At 32.8% G+C, this 5,165-nt stretch overlaps 3 non-coding genes across 3 annotated transcripts; all 3 read right to left on the reverse strand.

The window, feature by feature from the left end:
* Positions 1–1,035: 1,035 nt before the first annotated feature.
* On the reverse strand, positions 1,036–1,107 carry TRNAW-CCA (transfer RNA tryptophan (anticodon CCA)). The gene has a single exon. It is a non-coding gene; the product is annotated as a tRNA-Trp (tRNA).
* Positions 1,108–1,402: 295 nt separating this feature from the next.
* On the reverse strand, positions 1,403–1,476 carry TRNAN-GUU (transfer RNA asparagine (anticodon GUU)). The gene has a single exon. It is a non-coding gene; the product is annotated as a tRNA-Asn (tRNA).
* A 130-nt stretch (positions 1,477–1,606) lies between these two features.
* Positions 1,607–1,680, reverse strand: TRNAE-UUC (transfer RNA glutamic acid (anticodon UUC)). Its single transcript has one exon. It is a non-coding gene; the product is annotated as a tRNA-Glu (tRNA).
* Positions 1,681–5,165: the final 3,485 nt, after the last annotated feature.

The following is a 5,165-nucleotide window of genomic DNA, read 5'->3' on the forward strand; positions in this document are numbered from 1 at the left end:
AAAAAAATAGGAAGAATGCTAAGGATAATGAAAATGTGTTGCCTAATTCCATAGATTTTGGTTATAGGAACATCTTGAACCATACAATTCTACATTCTTGAGATCACGCCTCATGGTACACCATTCCATTTTGCTTGGGTATATACATGCCAAAAGAAACAAAATTAATTAGTGATGCACTATGATTATCAAGAACATTCAAACAAGCTCAAAAAATTTATGTGTGTCATCTTTATTATCGACACTAGTACTAGGTAGTAAATCAACATGTTTGACTTTAGTTGAACTATTTATTTCAATCATACCACTCAAATTATAAATGGCATTAATTAAATAATTATATTTTTCAATCTCTCGAATAATTCATTTACTATCAACCTTACCTTACCTACCATGACTATCCATAAATCACACTTAAAAAAATTTAAAAGTCATTTTGTCTTGATTAAACATATATTCACCTTCATCCTAAATTTTTTTAAGAATCATTATCATTTTGACTAAACTTATATTTATGCTTATTCTAAATTTATTTTATTTTATTTTACCTCTCCAACTCTTTTTTTTTAAAACATTCGGAAATTAATTTTATAGCATCATTGCCATGACTATCCATAAATCCTCCTAAAAAAGAAATTAAGAACCATTTTGTCTTGACTAAACATATACTACCTTCATCCTAAAATTCTGTAAGAGTTAATATGATTTTGACTAGCGACTTGCTAAAGAAAAATAAAATAGCATGTGTGTGTAAAACGCTTATACCAAAAAACCTGTTTAAATATTATTGGAAAGTTTTGAACCCAACGTGAATAGAAATAGCCAATTCGTTAAAGAAAAATAAAATAACATTTGTAAAGTTTTGAACCCAACGTGAATAGAAATAGCCAATTCGTTAAAGAAAAATAAAATAACATTTGTAAAGTTTTGAACCCAACGTGAATAGAAATAGCCAATTCGTTAAAGAAAAATAAAATAACATTTGTGTGTAAAATGCTTATACCAAAAAACAGTTTAAATTTTATTGAAACGTTTTGAACCCGACGTGAATCGAACACGCAACCTTCTGATCTGGAGTCAGACGCGCTACCATTGCGCCACGGATCCTTACGTTATTTTGAATAAGATTTATATAACTGATAGCTGTTTGTGATGCTCAACGCCGATTTAACAAAACCGCCTATTCCAAAAGGACAAACACGTCCAAGACATAGCTGCAACTCAGAGGACATTTGATTTTCAAAATGGTTGAGAAGTCTTTACTGAATTCAAAAGAGAAACCCTGTGATGGAATTTTACATCTATCATACGCCGCCTTATTTTCAAAGAAATGAGCCTTTTTTCATTTCCTTTTTTAACTTATCGTATTTATCTCCACGCGGGGAAAAACGTAAAAAGTTTACGCTAGAAGGAGGGCTTGAACCTCCGACCTTGTGGTTAACAGCCACACGCTCTAACCAACTGAGCTACTCCAGCTGATGTTGATATTTTGTATCTTTTATATTTTATTGAATATAATAGAGTAACACAAACGGAATCATAAAAACACGATACTGAATTTCAACGGCAGCATACTTGTGGTACAAAACCCACCCAAAACTAAAATTTCCGTTGCCGGGATTTGAACCCGGGTCGTCTGGGTGAAAGCCAGATATCCTAACCGGACTAGACGACAACGGATATGTAAAAATTTCAATTTATTTTCTAATTAATTGAGAATAAATTAAAAACACAGTAACCTCCCGTACTATATTTCCAGCGTTGCCAATTTGAATCTCCTTAATTACGTATCTGCGGTTTCACTATAAATTTAGTATAACAACTCTCGTTATATTTAACTTGAATATTTGTCATAAAAAATGTGCTGTGTTAACTGTGTTAACATTTATTTGCATCAACGCTTCAGATCACACTTCATGATTTGCTTTTCACAGCTCTCATCTTGATGACGGATCATGGAATGTGATCCAAAACATTGATGCAAATAAATGTATTAACATATTCGCAAATAACAACATCTATAGGTTTTTAATATATATTTATATTTTAGTTGTTTTGTGAATTGTTTAGTGGATAAACACTTAATAATTGGGATTTGGCATTTTTAAGCCGATAGGCTTTTAGTATGAGGTTTTGTTTGCTGGGAAAGTGTCAGCCATCCAGAAAAAAGAATCGGGAAAAAAAACGGTTGAAAACTGGACAGTGGCATTTATTTGACCGGGCATACATTTATTATTGTCAATTGGAAAGATTACTTCACAGGTTGCAAATTCGAAGGGACATATGAATTAAACTTTGCTCACATCTAATCAACATTTATTTCATTCGATGTAAACTTAAATTAATAATAATAATTAAGCCGATGGTCTAATCAACATTTATTATTGTCGGTTGGAAAGTTTCTCCATCATTTTGCTCATTTTGTGTGTCGTCCACATCTAGCTTGTCCACTACTACATTTTTTGTTTACATCCTTGCTTATTTCCTACCCTTTTTCTGTCATTTTGCTCATTTTATGTGAAGTGTAGATCTACCTTGTCCACTACTGCGTTCGTATACTTCTCTTGGAGATTTGGTTGAAATTTGCAGGGGAGTGAGGTGTTTTGCTTTGTGGGTTGTAATACTGGTTTTTGATTCTGTTGTTTTCTTTAGTTTTCTGATGTAATGTTTGGCGTGTGTTTGGGTTTATGGCAGGAAGAAGTTAATTTCTTTGGCCTATTTTCGTTTGCTAAATCAAAGAAGAAAAGGACGGAAGCTCTGGAGATTTGTTTCCAATTTGCAGGTGAGTTATTTCTTTATAAGTCCAGTGGGTGTGACTTAATAGTAAGCTAGAGCATTGCCACTAGGAAGACCCAAGTTTAATTTGCCCTAGGAATTGGTGGGCATGCTCATGTGCATCAATCAATTACAAAAGTGCAGGCATTCCTGGACCCCTATTAGCATCTTATGTCATGAGTAAAGTGCAGACATTGTTGGAACCCTATTTGCATCTCATGTCCTGAATATCCGTTAAACCCTAAATTAATGGGAAAAAAAATTTAAACAAAATACAAAATTGATTTTAAGTCGTAGATGATGTATTGTAATGTTAATGGGCACATTCACAACAAAATAACCCATGTTTGGAACCCCTATTGACATATGAAGCAAAGTTGTGGTGGTCCATAATCTCAACACTTGGGAGAGAAGAGCGACGTTGAACCCTCCATTCGGTCTGTTCAGTTCGAGGTCATTAAAGGTTAAGTCCAATGACTAGTTCATAAAGGGAATATATTGAGTAAGCAGATCGTAGGAATGGAAGAGTAGTAACCGGTAGCACGTGTATGACCTGCCGAAAACTATATATCAAATTTTTGCATCCCATGTTTTTTCACCAAAACCCCGCCGTTAATTTATTCTCCAAAAACTCGTATTGTTGTTTTCATATATGCTATTATTGCAATACCTAGTATTAGATGCTTTAGCTGTTATAATATTCTTTTCTGAAACCACTTCTCTGTTACTTCAAAAAAAAACACGGGTGCCACATTTGAGAGATTGTCTTTCCATAGACAAATAGAATTAACATCTTTTCTTTTGCATCAATTTGCAATAATTCAACATCCTTTTAGAAGAAATTCTAGACATTATTGGCAGTTCTATCCTTGAAGTATCATGTTTCAGTACCTGAGTCTCCTATAATATGTTTTTAGGCACCCCCAATAGGTTTAATCTGATTCCCCAACAAACATCTTAAACCTGCAGGTGATGAAGGAAGAGCAAAAGGATAAAAAAGGTTTAGGAAATTATTTAAGGATAAAACATTCAAGCTATAAAAGAAAAGGATAGATAAACGACGGGAGAAGAAAGCGAGACATTCAAACTATAGACATACAATCTCTAGGAAAAGCAGAGATGATAGTTCTATTTTCTATGGTTGTACATATAAAGTCAGGCTTGGTGACATATATAATTTATGGGATGCTAACATGTTTTGAATTTGGATCCACTTTATCAAGCGTCTTTGCAATTCAGTCAACAGTCATATATATTGTGTCAACAACCAGTCAAAAATATACATATACAACCATATACAATCAACAATAATTCAATCAACTTATGTGTATATGTATATGCATATGTATGTAGTTGACATATACAACCATCTACATATTCAATGGAATTTGCTATGGCGTTCATTATAGTTGCTCATATACATATACATATGGTTGTATATGTATATTATAGTTGCTCATATACATATGGTTGTATACATATATATGTGTATGTATATGTATATGTATATGTATATGTATATGAAGTTCCTTGGAATTTGCTATACAACCATATGTATATTCAGTGGGCATATGCAGATATATACATGTACACATATACATATACATGGTTGTGTGTGTTTGAAATTTAAAACGCTGCAAAAATCTTGTCCCGAACTCAAGAATCTAGTAGCTCTTAAAACCACAATATTTTTACATCTACCTTCCATTTATTGTACAAATATTGATCCAGAAGCTTAGGGAGACTAGTTAAATTCGTTTGTCTCATTTTTTAGAAAATTCTACTTTGGTAGGGTTTCATTATATTTTTCGTGCAAACTGTGCCCATTTTTCCTCATCACCATTGTTGATAGCATGACAATTTTGTGCAGCATCTTGAAATAAGTCATTTGCCATGATTTTAGTGAATTTTTTTGGGAATCTGTGCACACCCAGATCACTTTTTGTTGTGTTTTATTTCATTCTAAAACAAATATGTTGTTATCTGTTAAATGAAAGCATTGGTTCGGTGAGTTTATATGTTGTCATTTTCATATATTCTATTATTGCAATACCTAGTGTTAGATGCTTATTTGTTTCTTCATGAGGAGATATTTTGAACTGTGAAATGAATCTTATGTACATTGCTCTTCAGGTTATTTCTGTGACAATTCTCTTGACAGAAATATTTAGGATAGAATGTTTAGCAACAACCTTTGATGCTATCAATTTATGAGGTGCTTACATCTAATTTATGGCATTCTGACATGTTTTGAATTTGGAGCCACTTTAGCAAGCATCTTGGCAATTCAGTCAACAGTCATGCACATTGTGTCAACAACCAGTCAAAAATATACATATACAACCATATACAATCAACAACAGTTCAGTCAACTTATATGTATATTCATA

Source organism: Cryptomeria japonica, chromosome 6, assembly GCF_030272615.1.
Source record: "Cryptomeria japonica chromosome 6, Sugi_1.0, whole genome shotgun sequence".
Taxonomy (NCBI): domain Eukaryota; kingdom Viridiplantae; phylum Streptophyta; class Pinopsida; order Cupressales; family Cupressaceae; genus Cryptomeria; species Cryptomeria japonica.